The sequence below is a fragment of the Chiroxiphia lanceolata genome, chromosome 2 (assembly GCF_009829145.1).
Source record: "Chiroxiphia lanceolata isolate bChiLan1 chromosome 2, bChiLan1.pri, whole genome shotgun sequence".
Lineage (NCBI taxonomy): Eukaryota > Metazoa > Chordata > Aves > Passeriformes > Pipridae > Chiroxiphia > Chiroxiphia lanceolata.
This window is the reverse complement of record NC_045638.1, coordinates 24,808,694-24,831,204: the sequence shown is the minus strand read 5'-3', so window position 1 is coordinate 24,831,204 and position 22,511 is coordinate 24,808,694. Positions and strand designations below refer to the sequence as shown.

General features: G+C 39.1%; 1 long non-coding RNA gene across 2 annotated transcripts; it reads left to right on the top strand.

Moving 5' to 3' along the window:
- The first annotated feature begins 11,010 nt into the window (after nt 1-11,010).
- LOC116783075 lies at nt 11,011-18,895 on the top strand. Of its 2 annotated transcripts, XR_004355458.1 has the most exons (3): nt 11,011-11,766; nt 11,803-15,572; nt 15,883-18,895. It is a non-coding gene; the product is annotated as an uncharacterized LOC116783075 (long non-coding RNA). The 2 variants fall into 2 exon arrangements; XR_004355457.1 differs by having other exon boundaries at nt 11,803-18,895.
- The last annotated feature ends 3,616 nt before the right edge of the window (nt 18,896-22,511 follow it).

The following is a 22,511-nucleotide window of genomic DNA, read 5'->3' as shown; positions in this document are numbered from 1 at the left end:
TTTCCTCTTAACATGTATAGCACTCCTGAAAAATCACAAAATAATTTTGAATATTTTTTTAATGCTAAAAAGATTGGTATTGTAAAGGTGAAGTTTGTGATTTGAGGAGATAACTAGGAGCAGAAATTGGTCTTAATTTTTAATTCCAGTTTTAAAAGTGAGTGGAAGACTTATGTGAGTCTTTCTGGCAGCCTGTTCAGTGGGAACAGACTTGCCCTATACAAACTGTATAGTCACACTGGTACAAGGTGAGTGGGAACCTAATGCTCTCTATAGGTATCTTCAGCTGCTAGTTTGCATGCGGGGCATCTGAGCTGCAGTCACAGACACCATGGGGTCACTGTAGCCTGATTTGGGCGGTAGGAATGTCTCTTATACCTGACATTAGACCCCTTTTGCAATGTCCCTTGCACCCAGGCAAATGACGTGAGATGGTCATGGACTCATGACAGGAAATATGGTGATGAGGGGCAGGGGATGGCAACAATAGCTTCATAAAAAGCTTGATGTCTGTTTGCAGCAGTTCTTGCTGAGAACTCCTTTGTTTAAGCTCAAGGGTGTCTGAGTGACTTACCTTTAATCATGTGCAAGGCCTGCTGGTGCAAGGAGTCACGATCTCTCTGTCTGCCATGTTTAAAGTCATTTGAAGTGAAGTCGTGCATTGCGATATGTATGTTATATTCTTTTGGCCACATCTGCAACTAGGTGGGCTGGTACTTTCAAGACTACCTTATGTTTTGGGGGTGGTTGAAGGACCATACTTGTATAATTTGACCTTTAAAGGACAAAATCTGGCTTGCTGTGGTAAGATTTTTTTCTCAGAAAGTGGCTGGAATGGAAAAGAGCAATTCTGTTTCCTGCTGCATAGGATCATCCTGTGGTCGCTAGAGTGTCTATATAAGCCACAGAGTGCAGAAGTAAATCACAGACAATGAATTTGAGATTGTGAAAAAGAGAACATTCAGTTCCTTCTCTTGTCTGTCCTGACCTTCTTAGCTGTAGGCTTTGTTAGAGGAGAAAAAATGGGACATTTGGATCTCATGGTGCCTACATCCTTGAAAAGAAAGAGCAATTGCTTTAGTCTTTGAAATGCTCTGGAGAAATATGACTATCCAGGAGAATGTCTCCTTTTTTGCTGTCAACAGGTGAGTGGTACCTTGACACCTTAGAAGAAGAATGTGTTTGATAAGGCCAGATGTTACCCAACGTACTTTCTATTCTCAAAGACCATGGGAAGAGGAAAGCGTTCAGGTCTTTGCTTTGCAAATTCTGAAGTAATTTGTGAGTATTCTGGAGTTTGCTCTTGGGAGAACCGTTGTTGAATAGTGTAAAGGGAAGAGATTTGGCTGGAGATCACCTGCCAGATTTTTCAGTATATTACTACACTTCAGTCTTTTTCAGATGGCTTTTCTGCCTTGAGGAAGTTCAGCCAGCTCTTGCAGAGATAAAAACATGCAGTGCAAGACTCACCTGACTTGCACCTGGCTTTTCCTGGGGGGCAAGAGTTTCTGATACGGTCTATGAACAGATTATACTTAATAAATGGGATTTTTTTTCTTTTTAGGAGCTGTAATTATTTAACTTACAATTGATAATAGATATTTCTTGATTTGTGACATTTAGTGGGAATCTGAGTTCTGAAAACACGACTTCTCTGAAGCATCTTAATGGCCTACCAAAGTATTAGGGACAGAAAATGTCACCATTTGCTTTTGTGTTTGTTTTTTTTTAATGACTTTTTTAAAACTATTTTTATTTATCATTGTGATGTGTCCAGTCTATATATCAGACTAAACATATATGTTACAATGTTCAATCTAGGGATGAGGAAACTGTGGCCTGAGGGATGGGTATGGTGCATTACATTGCTTCATATGAGCTATGGCCTCATAATTTTTTCATTTTATTAGGCAACATAGTGTCATGTGTTGAATGTGTGGCTGCCAAAGGGTTTTGGAAAGTCCACTTGACCCTCAGTATTTCTTTGCAGGGCTTCTTTGTCTCTTCTCATTTCTCTTTCCCCTTTGCTTAAAGTGAGTAATAAACACAATCATAAAAATGCATCAGTAAGTGCTAACTGAATGTACAAAGTATATCTAGAAGGTGAGAAACACTACTGCAAAAATATTAACTCTTACATAAGAAAGAGGATAAAACATTGGGCTGTGTTTACTATTGTAAATGGAGTAGGCGGAAGATGGAATTATACACACCTTGTAACATCCATTATTATGAATATGAGGAGGGACTAGATAAAGGAACAGGATTTCCTTAGTTGGAAACATGCTTGCTGCAGATGGACCAGTTAAATTGAACTCCCACATTTGACAGGAGTTAAACATTAGTATTTTAATCTGTCTCAACCTTTGAAATTTCTGCTGCTGCTCCCAAAAATAGTTTTCCTTCTCATTAAGTAATGATCCTGTCTGAAAATGTGGGTGTTTGCAACAATGCAGTTATTACTTCCCCATTCATTCTTTGGTCTGAGAAAAATGCTGTATTGCAGAGATGAACATCCAGGACTACCATTCTACCTCAGAAAAACTCCAGCACAGAAATTTTGCTCAAGCAAAAGGGTCCATACTTAGAGCTTGTAATATGACTTAGATTTCTCTCCAAAAAAAAGTGAACTGAAGTGTTCCCATAATTCAAAATGTCAGATCAACTGATTAAACTTGTGTATAAGGGATGAATTTACTACATCTCCACTAGAATATTTTTGTGTGAAAGTCTCCTTAAAATTGTAGATATAATATATGTTCTTATGCTCTTAATTACTTTAAAATGTTTCCTTTCACTCAGGCATAATGGCTTTTTGAATGAATTTGTACACTAAATGACTGTGGAAAGGTCTCCCTGTATCTTTTATGATACACATTTTTGTGTATTATAAATTTCTGGTGCTGCAATACATTACAACCATATCTGACAGGGCAGCTACTCTTGGAAAAAAAAAGTTACGGTTTCTGTAACATTGGCCCTTTACTGGCAATTGGCCTGATTTGGATGTAGATGTTGAAGAAAATAGACCATCCTGCAAAAGGACCAGAAAGCACATGGGGCAGGGTGTGTTATGCCATGACTTCAGCTGTGTGATAAACATAGGTGAGGGTGTCATGGTTCATGTAAATGTGTATATACTTAAGCAATGTAGATAAAGAAGAAATAAGGGATAAAGGAACAACAATGCCCTCATTTTACAGTCCAACCCAGAGGTAACTGTGAGGTGTTTACACCTTCCCTATGGAGCAGTGATTACATCAAATTATCTCACACTTGGGATCAGGGTATTGTGATGACACAGACACTTGGAAGTAAGTTTACACCGGTCACCCAGATCACCTACAACATGACCGCCAGTTGCCCTTTACTGCTGCCAATTTGTAGTCTAAATATCACAAGCTGTTGCACAAAGATAAACTCTGGAGCCCCAGTTCCAGTGGCCACAGATTAGGAATATGCCACCATTGCATTCATAGTGATTTACTGCAGCTGAAACTCTGACTCAGAGTCATTTGGGATGTTGTTTATGTATTTCTGATATTTTGTTTTTTAAACCTTATGTCCTCTGAAGGCTCTTTGTGTTGTGGTATAAGATTGCCTTTGAGCAGAACTTCAAGAAATGTAATTATAATCAGTTATTTATCATGTCTATCAAGCTGTTCCATATAAACATCTTGGTTCCTAAGTGGGATACATGAAGAATTTTTTTTCTTATAAGATGCCGGACCTTACAGTGACTGCCCATTTTCTTGAGGCTAAACTGCCTTTAAATTACTTTTTTTTTTTTAATTTGTGTTCAATATGTCAATGAAAGCAGAGAGAAATTTTCACAGCTAGTCTGTGCCTTTAGCCAATGATTCAATAAAGCAATTCATTTTTAATTTCAGCTGCAGATAAATGTTTCTCTAAAGGTTTCAGAACAGTAAAGGTTAAAATTTCATCTTATTTATGTAAAGAACAATTATTAAAGTATTTCTACATTGAGTAGAGTCTTTTCTTAGTAACAGGCTTGACCAAAGAGGAATAATGTTTTCCTTCAGGAAATATGTGGACAATATAAACATTTCATTTTTTTATTGACTGTGTCTGTATTTCTCATAAGGTAACAGACACCAGGATTTTTCTGTTCCGAGGGAATAAAAAGAAATGAGATTCCTAGCTGAGCAGCTCTAGTCCAATGCCTTCAAAGCCAGAGAAGCAGCACTGCAAAGAAATTCAGGATATCATCATTTTCAGTTTGAAAACTTGATCTTTTGTTGTTGAACAATTAGACTTATATGTGATGTACCCAGAGTACACCATTGCCGGATTATATCTGTGATTTGTGCACTTCATTTACAGACGTGCAGATTAGAAGAAACATACAGAGGCCATGGGCGGAAGAACCTCATTTATGTTTGGTCTTGCCTTTACACTTTCCAGCCATTGAACTCCCTGTCTTATGAAAAATTATGAGCTCAAGAAATTCTGTTGTTGGACACTGTGATTGTCCTCCATTTGGTGAGTAAAGCAGTGATATACTGTCTCAGTGCCAGGTGCATCATCACTCTCATGCTGTTCAGTGAAATGCTTGGGTTCTCCTCTTAGGCAGAAGCAACACAAGGATACTCTGGATAACAACAAATGGATACTCTGATAAAGGCCTCATTATACTTGTTATTACACAAGAAATCTCATGCTTTGTGTGCATTCAGATATAGTTTGTCAGATGTCAGTGTACCCATTGACATGCATTTGGAGGGTGTTTGTTTGTCCTGTTTTGCTGATGAGTGGGTGACTATTTTACTTGTCCTCTAGCACAGAAGACCCACAAGGTGCAACCTCTGAATGTCCCCTGAAAAATAATTCAAATGGTCCTCCAACGTTTGTCCTCCAACTTTTGTCAGCCACCAGATTTCATCTTTGTGCCTCAGAGCCTGAAACACTAGCTGTGCCCCTTTCTTAGTCTATTTAAATCATCACATTGATCTGTGTGACTGAGATGTAGTGAGGACAAGGGCTTTGCAAAGCTCTTTTGGAATTGCTGTCTCACTGCATTATTCTGCAAGGAGGCTTTGGAAGATGTCTGACTTGAGCAAAAGACTTTTTTTTATTTCCTTTTCCATTTCAGGTTTTTCTGGAGCCTGACAAGGAAAGAAATAAACCCCTCCAGCTTAAGCAGAGAACCATGTGCATCATTTTACAGGAAACCTTTATGGTGGTGGGTAAGGCAGTAGTGTAATACTTTATGCAACCTCCCTAGCCACTGGGACGGAGAGAACTAATGGGATGGATGTACGATCTGCTGAGGTCCACTCAAGCTGCTCCCGCTCCAACCAGCCACACCAGTGGGGACATGTCACAAAACATCAAACTCAGCCTTGGCTAATTCTGCCATCATGCTCTCCCCACTGAGAGGACAAGAGTGCAGCCCTCAAAGTATTTTAGCACCTTCCTCTAAGGCAGCTGCTGGAGGAAAGTGTCCCCTGGCAGCCTCCCCGGTGGCTGCGCTCACAGCTTCCCCTCGCCCCTCCACAGCGTGTGTGTGGTGCAGCCATCTCTCAGATTTTGTCTGCCTCATTGACAGCACTAAAGAGGCTTTGTCAGCTGCTTTGCTGTGCTTTCTGGGATCCCCTGCTTGATTTCTATGCGTGGCTCCTTGGCGAGGAGCCAGCATTTTGTTTACCTCTTAAAAGAAAATTCATTAATATGTTTTTCCTGTTCAGGTTTATTTGCATAGGCAGTTTTGCTTCCTAGTCCTTTTTTTTTTTCTATTGGCTGACAATAAGGTAAGTTTGTTTTTATCATTGATATGTTGGTGAGTTAAGTAATTGTTTGCTAAATGAACCACATACTGTTTGTTGTTTAAGGATTTTTTAAAATTTTTAATTTTCTGAGCCAAGTTTGGCTAGTAGTTATTTTTGTGCAGCCCCACTGAAGTCAATAGAATTGCTTAGTTATAACTGAGCATCTCTCAAGCCTTGTATAAAGGGCGTATTTATGTGATATATCCACTGTTGCTAGCACCAATGGCCCTGCAAAAGGACTAGATGTAGTGTGAATGTTAGCAAATAAAGCCCCATATTTCTAAACTGCCAGGATAAGATAACATGAGAAATTTAAAAGAAACAATGCTGAAGATCTTGACTTGCATTAATATTACACTGCTGCCAAAAGTGGTGGTGCTATTTTAGTAGAGAAATCATATTCAGGTTTTTCATGGTGTAGACAGGCTAATCAAAAAAAGTGATGAGAAAGTAATGATTTCACAACTTTCACTGCACTATTCTACAGTGTGTAACTTTTTTTTTTGTATTTTTAAATGATGAGATAACAATGAAGTTAGCAGAGTCTTTTCCTTCTCGTTACATGCACTAAATGTTTTTTTTAAAGCTCTCTGTGGCCAGTTTGTATATTCTTGATGGACTGTGAAATGAGAAGATGATAAAGAGTGTCTCTGCTCACAATGCAGGTAGTTGGTGCTTTTAGGGAAGGGAGTGGTGCTTGGGTCAGTGAGACAGGCAGGGAGCAGTAACCTGTGGCTGCCTGGGCTCAGAGGTCCCATCAGGTGGAGAGGAATCGGGGAGGCCAGATGCCCAACCTATTGCAGGGTTTATAATGGCCCTCGTGATTATTTAAGTATAGGAGTTCATACAAAGCAAGAGGCGTAGCACAAGCTTTTCCATTCTTCTATTCTGGAGCTTAATTAAGTTTGTCCTACAGACTGTCATTTTGGGATGAAATTGTTTTAATCATTTAATCAAATGCATTCAAGGTCAGATTGAGAGAAGGAACTAATGAACACATTCTGGAAGAAAGACACTTTCTGTTCAGTGCCACTCTGTCAGGGCATGGCTGAGACCAATTTCCTCTTCCTATAAAGCCATAGCATTGGGGCTTAAAAGACTTACGTTAAAAAAAAAATAAATCTTGTCCCTTCAGGATGGAAAAAAATGTGATTGATTGGCGCCCGGAAGTCCTTGTCTAATTAACATCCTCATTTGCTTTCTTTTAGGGTAAAGCATTAGGTGATGCTGTGTAATGATCTTTTGTTCCATTCTCTTGCCAGTTCTGCTAACCCAGTGAATCAGGGTCAGCAATGCAACATTTTCCACTGGCCTCGTGACCACAGCAAGGAGTATTTTGAAAGCCAACTTCCACATTTCATCCTCAAAAGAGAGACACGTTCCAAAAAAGTTTAAGATCCCTTTGTCATCACAAATACCTATGTTTCAAGTTTAAAAAGCTGTTTCCTTGGTAACTAGACTTGTTAGGCTAGACTGCTCACACCATGCATGCAGAGGCCACCACATATTGTACAAAGCTTATTGAGCCATTTAGCAAAAAAATTTAATGCATTAGATTTTTTGGTACTAATTTTAAAGGGCTCCTGAGAGACAAAAGATAAACTTTGCTGCTTGCCTTGTCCTATAAAATTGTCTTCTGTGATGCTGGAAGGTATTGTGATGGGAAATGGCAACAGATACTTTGTGAGAGGAAAGTCATTCTTCTCTGGATTTGCTTCTCCATCGCAATTCCTTCCTGGATTCCTCCCAAGTGCAGTCAGCTGCGAACCCCTTTACTGTACTTTTCTCTCTATGAATGCTGCTGTTATGGAAGACATTTTAAACTTGGCTATTCATGGCATATCTCTGTGCTGTCGTCACATAGCCGTGCGATGGGCAGCAATTTGGATATTCCTGACTGGCAGTTTGACTCTCCACACCCAGACAATGTACATTCATAGCATCTTGGTTGCCTGTCACTTAGCCCATCTGTTGGATTGACTCTTTGCCCATTTAAAAGTCAGTCAGACAGGGGTGCAGGTGCCAAGAAAATGTGAATTGAGAAGGGGAGCCTGCATAACACTGCTGGCAGAGCATCTTCAGCAAGAGCGTCCTCCTTTGTGGCAGCCATCACTGCCAGATGCCTCCCTATAGTAGGTTACAACTGCTGACATTTGCGTACCAAGAAAAGGATACACGAGCAGAGAAAAGGAGGGAAGAGTTTTCAGCGTAGCCTTGGCAACTTGCAAGGCAAGCTGTGCTGTTGCAGGTACTCGGTTCGGTTCGCAGCACAACTAAGAGACATGTGGAGCTTGCAGGGTATTAAAAAGTTACTCAGTAGGAAGGAGAGCACATCGTTAGTGTGCTAAAGTGAACCTGAGGTAGCCTGTTACACTTGAGGAGAGAGCCAATGACCCAACAGAGATAGCTACAGGAGGCCAGTAAAGGTATTCTTCTCCTCTTCACAGAGGAGACCTATACAAGAGTGTTAGCCCTACCTGGGGAGCATTCCTGAATGCAGAGTAAAGATTCAAAGATAAGATCCCTTAGGATCATTCTCTCTCTTAGTCACAAGCATGCTGTGCAATGAAGAGAATTAACTCATCTGTGTGTAACCTTTATAGTCAAAATCAGGAGAGCGTCAGGCACGTGCATACTTGAAATAATGCCCCTAAATGCATGTTTCACTTCAAGTTTGACTCACTAGAATTACTTTATCTATGAGACTAACTTGTGTATCTGTCTTGTCTGCTTGGACAGCCTTTTATTTCTGGTGAATAGCCATTACTGCTGTTGCCCTTTACATCAGAGGCAGAGGTAGCATCTTTCCATCATCATTATTATACAGGAATATAGGACATAAATACCTCCAGAGTCTGTCAGTGGCTATGGTTCAGCAGTGCATTGCAACCTAAGTAGTATTTAATGGGTAAATTTTTTCTGCTTAAACTTAAATCATACACAGATGTGTGAAGCCAGTCTGAACTTCAGAATGTTTTAAATAATTGTTTATAAACTGAGGAAAGCAATCATCCCAAACTAGGTGAATAGCTCTGTGCAACTTCAATTACTGTCTTATATTTCCAGACTTTTTGGTTGTTGTTTGTTGAGTTTTTGTTTCTTTTTGTGTCAAACAAAGATGTGGCTTTCCCAGTTACCTCATGAAATACAGTACAGCACCAGAGTCCATAACTTGTGCAGAGATGGTATCTGTCTTCTCATTAACCTGAGGAAGGAGTTGGTGGAAGGCACTGAAAGCAGAGAATTGCCCAGTCCTTTATTTGAGAGCTTGCTGAAGTGAAAAGATGAGCTTTCAGGCACTGGGCAAGATTGTGATCATCCAACTCCTTTTCTGTCATCTGTTATTTTCACTTTCTGATGTCTTTGACCAATGTCTAAACCCAAGAAGAGAATCCCATCTTCCACTAGTTTGGAGTAATGTACTGAAGAATTGAACCAAAAGTGATGTCTGATGCTGTACTCTGCTTTCCCTGATATCAGCAAGTAGCACTGAGGAATCTGATGCTCAACATGTTGTCTCTGAGCCAAGAATTAGGGACCACTGCCTGAGGGGACAAGAAGCAGATTTAGCATGCCTACTTGTCAGCTAATAGTCAGCCTTATGTTGTACAGTAACCACTATTTGCTCGCTACAAGGGAAGATAAAACCCAGTTAGAATACAGTAAAAATCCCAAGCAAGAGCAACAATTCTCACCCCTCCACCATTTCCACGAGTGTTAGGCAGCTTGCTGCAATTTTAAACCCACATGATATGAAGTAGTACCAAAATTATTAGGTGCTGATGCATTCATAGCCTTTGCAACACCAGTCTGCTGCTCTGTGGTGTGCTAGCCACATGGCCCACCTCCCTTGCCTCTTTCCCCACCTTATCCCCTTTGATCTTACACCTTTGATTCTGTAAGATGTAGCCTGCACAGTCCTCTACCTGCATGAATTCTTTATGGGGGGTGATGAGACACTGGAACATGTTGTCCAGATGAGTTGTGGATGCCTCATCCCTGGAAATGTTCAGTGCGAGAATGGTTGGGGTTTGAACAACCTGGTCTAGTGGAAGGTGTCCCTGCTCATGGCAACCCAAACTATTCTATGAATCTATGATTCTAAGATTGGTGAGGAGAAACCATATCCTTGTTTTCAACTGGAGCCACATGCAACATGGCATTCGGTAGTATTTATCATGGAAGGTTCAAATGGCAATGTGTAAATCCAAGTGTTTGCCCAGCTAATTGGTTGTGAACAGATCAATCTGTCCTGGGAAGAGGAAGAAGTACAGAAGAACAACCAGGATCACAGAGGAATTACTTAATATTCAGTCTGACTGGTACTAGGAAATTTCTAAGTTCTAAGAATTGCAAAAAAAAAAAAACACCTTCCTGGTGTTAATGTGCTGCAGTCCAATGAATAAAGTTCAGTCAATGAAAGCAACCTTTTAAAATAGCACAGCTTAATTCCTCACTCTTCTTCTGTGTACTCTACAGGCACTCCTGCCAGCAGCTGAGCTGCTCCTTTTTGGTCCTAGAAAAATACTGGGGTTTTTTTCCCTGTTATTAAAGACTATCCAGAACTCAGTTGAGAAAAACAAATATTATTTATTTAAACTGTTGTTAAAATCAGATAATTCTTTTGGCCTGTATTTTCATTAGGTCTTTTCAACAGCAGTTTGCTGTATCTGTTGGTAGCCACGATCTGAGGAGAACATATGCTCAGCTCTTCTAACCTAGGTTCCTTTCCCATTCTGTATCAGGCATTGTTATGCCAGTGTTTGTAAAACACATCCTTTTGAATTCCAGATATGGATACTCAGCATCAATATAATTAAAACCATTTATAAACCCATGTAATATGTGTGCTGCATACTCTTTGCATGTTCTGTATATTTTCTTTGCCTAAGCTTTATGCAATCACTTTAAAAATATCCTGTATAAATAACATCCTCTTACACATTTACAGCACATTGCTTTAGAGGATGTACTTCCAAAATAGGTCAGTGAATTTGGAGGCTACAGCAAGAGGGAATGATGCTGATACCACAGTCACTCACAGCCAAGTTAAGCCACCAGACATTACTGCCGCTGGAGTTATCACTCCAGCATTCTCTTTGATCCTGTGCATATTTAGAATCATAGAATCGTAGAATGTCTTGGGTTGGAAGGCATATTAAAGATCATCTAGTTCCAAACCCTACCAAGGGTGTCCCCCTTGAACCTATGCTATCCCTGGTGCCACCTGAGGTTTCATATAACTGCACAGGGCGCTGGACAGGGAAACCCAGCCAGGAGAGAGCTGGGTCAGGAAAAGAGGCTTGACTAGCTCAGGCGTGGGTCTGGTCCTCACTCGGTCTGCTGCATTGACACACACCTTCTGAATACCAGAACAAGGGAAAGGGCAATGTTGAGTCAGAAAAAATGAGAATGGGATTGCTTCTTTTGGCCTCAGTGCCATACCAAAGCGTTTGTGGAAACAAAGCCTCTCAGTGCCAAGTCTGGAATTCTTGAATTAATGTGGTTAAACCATTAATAAAATCTTATTCTGGCCTAGAATTTTCTCTGGCCTACGGTAAGCAGCATCCATTTCTTATTCCGTCAGGTTCCTGAATACAGGCAATAAATCTATTCCTTTTTTATTGTTTTTGTGGAAGTTTGTGTAATAATGCTTGACTGCAGTGAGTATTTTCCAGTCTTAGTTTGACTGCACTCCCTTTGCTTGCACTCCAAACTGAGATATTAAGGACTCATTTTTGCACATTTCTGGGGACCTTCATTGTCCCCATGATTCAACAGTGCCCTGCACCAGTCACTGATGGAGTCTTGGGTATGTCCTGGTATGAAACCTAGAGCGTGGTGTACTCGCATGTGTGTAGTAAGCAGGAGATAACCAGAGAGCAGCACAAGTGACTGCTCTTCGGAAATGTGCTCTGGCTACTGCCCTTCTCTGCATGGTTCTTCCCAGAGTCTTCCAATCCAAAAGCAAAATGAGGTTAATGTGTGTCTTCCAATCCAAAAGCAAAATGAGGTTAATGTAAATGTCTTCAGTAAAAGATACTTTTTCGGGTGCTTGTATGCTGACGATTCAGGCGTTTGCTGGCTTTGCCAGTGACATTTATCCATCTGTAAGCACAGCTTTTGCCCCACACTGTTAGACTGCAGCTGTTTGCACAATGCAGTGAGGTAACCTCGTATGAGGCAAGGTCCAGCATGACCAGTCCTCAGTAAAGATATGTGCAATTTGGCACAAAAATGGAAGCCTTCCAAGCATTGCACAATCTCTCATTCAGAAATCCCAAATAAAAAACTCAATCCCGATGCCCTGCATGTAGGGATGGACTATGGGTTTCATGGTCTGTATAAGGACTTAATAAAGTAGCAAAGGGGGTTCCCGTTCACAAGAGTGCCTAGAGTGGGTGATAGGTGAGAGGGTAGCCTGGGTCGCTCAGCTGAAGCACAGGTATCTCAGGTGTGTGGAGAAGATATGCCTTCAAAGAAGGCATTGCAAATGGTCTTGGGATTCTATAGACAGCTCTAGGTGGACTGTACAACAATGGGAGACTGGTTTGTCCTCTGTCCTGTTTAATTAGACCAGTGTATGGATATCTGAGATTGGAGGAAAACACTTCTATTGATGTGCAAAAATAGTGGCAGTAGGATAAAAATGCAAATTCTCTTACAAAACACATCAGTCAGTGTTAGGGTTGTGAAACACTGAGAATATAGATGTACCACTGAAACATCAGAAAATAAAAGTGTTTTCCCATCTTTCCAGCCGTTTCCACCCCTTTAAAAACCTCTTTCAATTTGTTTTCTTTTATAGAGTCATGCATTTCTCCCTCTTCCAACCTTTGTTTTATTTGAGTTGGGAAACATCTCCTTTTGTTGTCAGTGTTGCTTTCATTTGTAGTTCTACTTTGTTTTGCAAAATAATTCAGGAATTCTTCATCCAAAGGCAATTGTTTGAAAGCATTTCAATAAAGTCTGTAAGGAGAAAGACATCTATTCTTCCGCTGTTCACTTTCTCTATAATTTTTCTGCTCTCCTTGCCTTTACCGATGACCATGAATTTGTCCATTTAGAATCCAAGGAAAAACCTGTTTTTATATTTTCTGAAAAAAACAGAGATATTTTCTGTCCTTCACAAAATGCCACATGTGCAATTTCCTTCCTGCCTGGAGGTCTGAAATCACCACAACAATGCCTTCTGCATCAAGGGCTCAGGGACTCCTCTGCAGCGAAACACTTGAACAAACACTTAAAGTTAAGCCTCTGCATAGCCTCATTGGAGAAGGTGAAGGAATATGAATGTACCTTGAAATGCACCGGGTTTTTGTATAAACATTATGAAGATTTGCATTCAAAAGGTAACTGATGAAATTTTTACCCTAAAAGTTGCTTTTCACTTGAAATGTCTTTTCAGTTGATAACAAAATCATTTGACATTCCGCAGGAAGAAAACTGATAAACTCCGAAAAGCTAAGCTTCCAATGGGAAATTTTTTTTTTTAATTCTCACAAAACATGAAAAAATAAGCAAACTGTAGTTGAATCCTTTCTTTTACACAGGAACAAAAAAAAATATATAAGACCATCAGCCCTAGGTCTGAACTAAAAAATGACATGAAAATGAAGAGAGAAAAATACGTTGAGTTTTGTTTGTTTTCCTGCATGTGATATATAAACCAACCTGAAAGTTTTGAAGATTAGATATGATGACTCCTGAGTCAGAGTCCAATTCTGCATGTTCAGCATGGTTGAATTTGACATTCAGGTTTGTTCAGACTTTGCTTTTCCTTGGGAAGGAGAGTTTGCAGTTCCTGCTTTCTGGGGCTGTAAGCTGTGTAAGCTTTAAAGTACTGGAAAGCCCACCTGAAAAATCTATTCCTTTTAACTTAGAATAGTCATATTGTCTCAGGGATTGCTGTACATCCCTAGAGGTGTCTCCAAGATAACCATGCAGACTAGGGTATCTTGAAGTCAGTTAAGGTGTCCAAGGAATGCAGCTGCCTAATGAAGAACTGTAAATATTTGCATCAGACAAATGCACTTAGAAATAGATGAGTAACCTGTTTCTGATGCAGGGAATTAATCATGCAGTCTTCACACAAAGAATCTGAAAGATGAGGCCCCATGTCGTTTGGATTAAGATGTCACTATGTTGTTATCTGGGATGAAGTGTAGGATTTATATAACATCGTCTTTCTCTTGCTGAAGATCAGCCGATTCAAACAACTTGAATAAGTGGTTTCCATCCTAAGAGGGCTATGTTTACATCTTGAGCGGCTGTTGCTGTGGTTTGGTCCTGTGCAAAACCAAACCAAACCAAAACCCTATTTAATTTCACATTCCTTACGGTTTCCGATCTTCTTGGACATATTGACTGTTTTGTTCGTCTGGCAGTAAAAAGCCCAGACACCTTGGCCAGGGAAGGAATATTCCTACCTAGTGGGACCACCAGGTTTTGGGAAGTACCGTTGTGTTTCCTCTGCCACCTCCTCCAGAACTGAGAAAGGAGGGAAGAGAGAAGGGGAAGTGACATTTTTTTCCTTGTAAGTGGTTTCATGGGAGCTGTATAGATACGTCTTCTATTGACATCTATCTTAGTCATTGAGCTCATTTTCTGCCTCTCTCATTGACTGGGGAAGGATCTGGCAGCCTCAGATAGCAGGGCTCTGCATTGATAATCACTCTTTTGATATTATATGGTGGAGTGGCTATCACAGCTTCATTAGCTACCTCCAGTACGATGACTTGGAGAGTGCCTTCGAGATCAGGGAGCTGGGACTGGCACTTCGTAATCAGTAATTTCAAACGAATTTCTGGCCACCCTAATCAACTACACAGAGTTCCCTGAGGGAAGATCAGGGTCCTTATTTCTCCCTTAAGAATGAAACATTAAATTTCATTCTTCAGTGTTTTTTCCTTCTTTATAGAAATCCCTACTTGTATAACTCTGGTAGCTTTAATACTTTAAACAAACACAAACATAAGGAAGAACACAATTCCTTATTGCTTACTTGTTTTGCAATTCATATGGCCCTGACAAGAATTTTTTTGCTTTGAAATTTGGAACCTGCATATTAACACACTTTATCTTGCCAAGCTAGTTCAAGCAAGGTCTGATGAAACACCTTTTATTTGATCTTTTGTTTGCATTAAATGCCTTTTTGAACTTTGGTGAGAGTGGCTGACCTTTAGAAAAAAAGGTATACTGGTGCAATGCAGCTAGAAGCATTAAACAAGTGTACTGACAGTTAAATGAAAAGTGACTGGCTGGGCTAGGTACACCTGTCATGTTAATGCTGCCAGGGGAACTTGGTGCTCACATGATTACTTTTGTTGTGTGGGGTTTTTTTTCCCTCCTATAAATCTCAGTTATATAAATTTGCTGGGGGGATTTACATCTACAACTCTGGCTTCAGAGGTGCCTAGCATGATATTTAAAGGAACTCTAGTTCCTTCTCTCTGGAATGCAGGATCAAGAGAGGGCTTACACATTAAAATGAAAAGCTAAATCAAACAGCCGTAGCTTATTCTTTAAAGTAAACAGAGCAAAGGCTATTGGTGTCAGCCATAGCAGCAGTCAGGTATGTACTGACAAAAGAGATTGAAGAAATTTTTTCTAACAGAGGAAATTATTGTGGTTTGTTTACTTTTTCCAAGGAGAAAATGATCTTTTCAAAGGATGTAGGATGATAATCATCATTAACCAGAAGGCAGATTTTCAGCAAAAATATTGAAATTATCCAGCTTATGGTCCTTTTGGAAAACTGCTGATCACCCCAAGTTCAAAGAGGTCAGTTGAAAATTAGGTAATGCTCTCAAAATCCCCATGGCAGGATGAGACAGTGCTTTCAGGTATGACATCCTGATTATCATTAATTAGATGTAGGTGAGGAACTCCAGACTCATGAACAATTTTGCCAATAGGTAAAGCTTTTTTTGCACGGTCATGTTGAAGGACACAGTGATTTGCTGGCACTGTTGCTGTTTACCTTGCTTCTTTGTGAAAACAAATTTCTGTTTCATTTCTTAGGCTACCAGGATTCTGTCATCTATTTTGGGTTTCTTAATTCCATGCTAAATTACTGTGTGCTTGGTTACAGTTTGCTCCATCAAGGGTTAACTCCAGTGTAGTGAAGTACAAAAATGGAACATGCCAATGAAAACTGAAGTCTCAGCTGTGAAAATGGAAAAAATCAGAAAGAACCGTAGTTTCATACAATGGCAAGTATCAGACAGGGATTTTAGTAACTTATCAATGCTAACATCATCTTATCACTGAGAAGTTGTTGATTTCAGGGTTCTTACTCCTTTTTCCTTTGCAAGTCTGTTACTATTGAAAAGAGACTGGTCTATCCTGATTTTGAATCCTGTAGGCAACGCAAAGAAGACAAAACCCAAAACCTGTTTCAACAGCATCACTGCAGTGATTTCTGGCAATGGCATCCTGCTATTTGTTCTTGCTTTGGGGTCATGTGCAACAAATACTGTTGGCTTAAATGTTAAGAGGAGTTGACGAAAATGCAGGTTATATGCTGGTAAATTCTGGAAGGAAGATGAGTCCTTGAAAGGTGGCTCAGTGTTGTAAAGTTGCCTCAGAGAGTTTTAAAAATTATGTCAGGCAATGGATGCATATACAGTTTTGTTGCATCCCCTGCTCCAAAGTCCAGCCTGGTAAGGTTGGGGTGCAGCCATTTGTTTCCACCTGCTGAAGTGCCAACAGACACACACATCTGTGAAAATAGCATCACACAGAGGAGTTTTGCTTAGTAATGATGATCCAATTCTCTCTTATATACAAAAAGCCTGACTGCAAGGGAATAATTATTATTGGTTGCAATGGTTATCTTTTTATTAATGCTGCTATTTTTTCAAAGAGTAATGACAAGTTTTCCTGACATGACTGAGCCAAATGAATAACTGTTCCATAACAGACCACATTCCATCCTTTTTCTCCTTCACTTTTCTTTTCTTGCCCTGATTCTTCCACATATCTCATTTATTTTCACACTCTTTAAGCTAATTCCCTCATTTGGAAAAAAACAAACAAACCAACCAAACAACAACCCTATGTTTTTTGTTCCACCTAATGTTAGTATAATTTTAATGAACTGAATTCGCTAAACTTCTTGGTTGTCCCTCTGTGCTGCCAGACAACCAGCACAGCTGGCACAAGGTAAGCAAGAGTCCAGACATGGCAAAGGCAAGCAGGCTTTCTCTTTTCCTGCAGCAAAACAGTTATTTGGGTAATGCTGCTGAACAAAACCACACTCCAAAAACTTCATCCCAGTGACATTTTTCCAGTAATATTTTTCCTATCAGCAAAACCAGTGTAAGAGGTTCTGATTTTCCTATTCCTCTCTCTGTTCCCACTGTCCACGATGTTTCTCTTACTAGTTTGTTAGTTGTGCTTATACAACTGTTTGTAGAGATGTCTTGCAAACTGGGATCACTGAAATTATCGAATTCCCTTTTCAAAAGTAGTTTTAAAGAAAACCCCTCCACCTCTGATCCTTGTGGTGATTGCCATCAGAGCACAGCCCAAAGAAGCCAAAGTCAGCCCTGCAGCCCCTTCAGCTGGCAAAGCTAGGAGGGCACTGAGCTGCAGTTGTGAGCCAAGTGGGTTTGCAAAGAAGGGAACCAAGTGGGCAGGAACAGGGGAGCGAGAAACTGTTTTACACTGCTTTGCCATTGGAGAAAACAAGTGTCTAGATTTAAGGTGGTTTTTTTTGCAGATTTGGGTTTTGTTTTCAGTAAAGGCTGCAGGAAACACAACCAGGTAATGTTCAGCAACAGATGAAGCAGAACCTCTAACCACTGATGTAAGTATAAACTCTAGCCACCATTTTTCTAACCACTGATGTAAGTATAAATTTTTACAGTGACAACAAAAGGCTAAGGACATCAAGGTGACAGCTGTGTTTTTCAGCTTTGATCATATAAATTGAGAACTGTTGCCAGCTGAGAACAGTTCAGCCTTTCCTGTGATCCAGCTTTAACAAAGAAATAATTTTACTGTGGGAGCTTGTGGGCCTTATTTGTTACACCTGACTGACCCATACTTAGAAAATGTGTATAAAGAACATTTTCTAGGTTTGGAATGAAAGAAATGCTCATCATCATAGCTGTGGTTGCTTGACATAGGAGAATGTGAAGTAGACCATGATATTCTGCTAAATCCAGATTAAGGAAACCTTCAACTTCCTATTTCCTAATAGATCTTTGTCTAGTGTTACATCCAACCTCAATCAAAATACATAATGACCATCTCATAAGTACTCATGAGCTGTAATTTATATGCTTGTATAAAATACAACTGTCAGCTTAGATGTTTACATGAGATACAGATTTTTGTTGGTAAAGAATATATACATTGAGAGCTGAAATTTGAATACCAGGCATGAGGGAATGTTGTCTCCCCAGGGTCTTAATGATTTGTTTATATTGAAAACAAAAATATTCCCTAGCAAGCTTCTGTTTATGGGGAGATGACTTCACCTGAAAGGGATCTTAATAAGTCGCAAAGTTAGATGGGGAGGGCAAACAACCCCTCAGGAGAAGTGTCAAAATTATCACTTTGATTAAATTGCAGATCACAGGTGTCTGTGGTGGAGTAAAGGTTTGAGCTTGAATATGAGCTCAACAGGAATCTACCTTCAACAAGAGAGCAAAAGACAATAGTTTCATCCTAAGAATAGTGTGCATGGGAGCATTTTAGGAGTATTTGAAATGAAGAAAAATGTCTTTGAGTGGATCTCAAGTATGAACACATGTATCATTATTCCCTATTTTATTTGTTTAAATATGAATTTAAACCAAGTAATAAGTCTGTAACTATATGAATCACAGTAAATGGTTGTTTTCCATAACTGTTTCTGCATCTACTTCTGTATCTATTTCTTAATGTCTTGGGAAAGTTGATTTGAGGGTAATGCAAACACCAACATGGTTTTCCTCTGGATGTGATGACCCTTAAATCCTGGATTGTTTATCGCTTTTCTGTGTCACCACCGCAGTGAACATATTTTGGAGGACTGAAGAGCTAGTGTTCCTTCTCTAATTCATAAAAATTATTTGAAATATAGAGCATCACTCTAAATAAAAATATTTCAATAAGTAGTGTTAGCCATTTTTTCAAAGTTATTCTTTGAAAAGAATGTTACTCTGATACAAGACAGTGCTCATGCTGAACCCTAGATATCATTGGAAACAGATATTTCAAAGAACCATATCATAATGAACCATATTCTCAGTAGGAGATTAAAATAAATTTGTTTAAAATCTCAAATGTATTATTTAATAAGAAAATAAAGAGCCATGAAGCACAGGCCAGCTGTTATTAGCATATATTACAGTAATATGGAATATATCAGATTTATAATTATGTGAATAATAAACAAAAAGGGAGAACATGTATTCTAGAAATTGCTGCAAGTGTATGACATTTAGGACTCGTTCTACCTAACTTAACCTCAGTTCACCCTCAAAGTTTCAAGAAAGTTTTAGTGCCAGTGCAGATGGGTTTTAATCAGGAATAGAGGCTCAGTGCCAGAAGGGATAGAAGTCTCCTTTGTTTACAATCAGAACTGCTTTCTGATCTTCACCCATTGAAAACTGTCATTCAGCTTTAAAAATATAAATGTTCTCACTACTGATGCTTTCCAGACTTCTTATTTCTTGTTACTATGACTAAAGGTAAGCTAGGTACGCACTTTTTGCAATTGCTACTCATGCTTTGCTAAGCTGGTACTGGTGTGTTGTTATCTCAGACTATTTCTAATGCTCTGACTCTATGATTCTATCCTACACTATTCATATACTAAGAGTCAAGATTAAATTTTTGATCTGTACCTGAACCTTAGTAAAATCCTTTAGGAAATCTTCTGTGGAGGTTAGAATTCAGTTTCTTTCTGTTCGAACAGGTCTGTCTAGCTCTGTCTTATAGAAACCAAGAGCTTCCAAGAAGTCAAAATAAGGTTTGTAATTTTTATGAATGATAGAACCACAGTAGTGACATTAGAAAGGCTAAAAAAGATGAAAGATGCACACCCTAATGCTTTGGGATCAGTGTTATCTAGGTGGAATTCAGAAAAAACACTGACTGCAAGGTTATTTGATCTATCTTAGAAGTTCTTGGAAGAATTTCTTTGGCTACTTCCAGAAATGTGCATGGTCTGCCACTTTGAACTATTGTAGGCATTCTGGGGCTATGAAGATTTATTTTTCAAGCCCCAAGAAACATGCAAGTCATCACCAAAAGCTAACTAAGACATAAAGTATGTGCTATCAAAACTTCAAAGCAAGGAGTAAAAAAAAGCAGCTGCAACTGTGGGGTTCACAGGAGATTTATTTCCTAATGTGACTGATTTGACAAGGAGAGGGCATAAAACACTAAGGCTGTTGTTGCTGATGGGGGGGGGGTGTTTTTGCTACAGTTACCAGGTCACATTACCCAGTCCTGTGCAGAAATGTAATCGCGTCAACATTTCTAGTAAGGCAGGTGAGATATTACCCAAGTGGATACACATGGATATAAGCTAGTTACTCTGGGTAATACCTAATTTACTGCAGAATTTGGGTGATACCTAATTTACTACTGTATTTTAAAAAGGTCTGTAACTGGAGGTAATTTTGCAGAAGAGGAGGTGCTAGAATGCAGTTCCAGTGGTGACTGAGATGTTTTGCTGTTGACTGGTCAAAACAGTTTCTACTGCAGCTTTATGGTTTGTTCTGGCTGAGATCTTCCAGTGTTTATAAATATTCCATGTTAGACACCTTGTTAAGGGGAAAGCTTTTGAGTTTGTGAATGTAAATCCCCAGACGAAATAGGGATAAAAAGATTTAAGAAATGGAGCTAAGACTGAACATTCAGGAAATGTAAGAAGATGAAGATGTGACAATAGGAATGCAGAAAACTTGTAGTCCATTTGGATGTCTTCTTGAAGAATTTGTTCAGGAGAGAGAAGGAAATTGCAATATTACTGGGTAATAAAGTAAAAAAATTATGGATTTTGAAATTGGGTTCCGTGTGATTTTGAATTAACATCTATAGAGTCCTGCTGGCTTTATCCAGGAATGTAACAATGAATGAAATTGATCCATTGTATTCTTCCTTTAAATAAAGAACATGATTTCTCAGTTTGCATACTATCTTTTGTTGTTGTTGTTGTTCTCACAAGGTCTAAAGACCATATTTGAAACAGTTTTCTCTCTGTTACTAGGACTTTGTCCTTTTTCCCTTTCCCATAACATAATTGACCCTGACTCAGGTTCTGAGAACAATTTGGACTATTTTATTAAATCAATAGGAATTTTATTGCTTGTTTCCTTTCTGCTTTATTTCCTTGTTCCTTACTGTGCTGCTGTCCTGTAACTTTTATTTTTATTCTGTTTTTAATTGGAAGACTAGTAACCAAGTTAAATTTTCTTGTTGGTTCCTTTTCCACTTAGTCAAAGGAAAATTCAAAATATAGGTTCTAAGGAAAATTCAACATATAGGTTCTTAGGAAAATTTCTCTATGGAGGTAGCAAAAAGGACTTCTTTCATTGCCCCTGGGTAGGAGGAGTGTAGATGGAAGAAATGAGTGCAGAGGATTTTCTTCCTTTGAAGCTTTTTTCCACTCTCTGGATCCCTAAACAGTACTCTGATAAGGAAGACAGACTTTACTGCCAGTTTATGAAGGACCTTTTTCCACATGTATAGAGCATCTCCTCCCATATAGGGTATGAAGAAACATTTCAGATATGCCAGATCTAAAACCAAGTCATAACTCTGGCAGTCACTGTGAATAATCATTACTTCTGTACGTTCATTATCTTACAAAGTTGGGCTCAAAACCACATGTGATGAGATAAGAGAAAATGCTGGCCTTTAAAAGTCTTAGGGAGTTTTGCTGTTGGCTTGACTGGAGTCAGGATTTCACCTTGAGTATATTTAGCCTGTTGAATGTCCTAAATTCCACTATAGAGTAGGTGGTTTCTTATCTTTCTCAAGTGGCTAATGTCCCAAGGACTTTAGATCCCTCCAGAAAAAGAAACTAGAATTGCCTTAGAATCTTTTCCTTCAGATTCATGACTCTGTACTCAAGTGTTGAAATGCAAGAGATTAATCTGATTTTAAGTGACAGGTGAATGTCTTCAGTTCAGGCATATGGTACATATCTATCTATGCAGCAATTCTGCAAATGGATCCTTCCTAGATAATTAACAGATTTCAAGGCAGTGACACAGAGATAATAATTCATTCTAGAGTTCAGATACATTCTTGACTGACTTCATTTAAATATGTTAAGATATAATAATAAATTCTATAATTCAGATTTTAAGAGCTTAAAGACAAGTGTCAGTTTGTTCCACACCTCCTAGGAGATTAGTTTTCTAATATATCTCTTTTCTAATGAAGTTGCGATGGCGAGGCTGTAATTTGGGTTATCTGCCAAATTCTTATGCCTGTTTACATTCCAAGCTTCAGCTGTGACACATATTAGGTATTTCCAAAATACATGCCAGATTTATACAGCACACAGAGAGAATGAGATACTTTTAGTTTGAATTGGAGACTCCTGCTCATCATAGGTTTTTCTCTGTCATTTCATCGCAAACTTCTTTTAATAAGTATGAATAACTGTATTGTTTAGGTACAATCTGGAAATACCAAATCTCCTACCACAAGGTGGGATGGTCTAATTGCTTGGCTATTAGAAAGAAGACACACACACATCATTTTTAATTC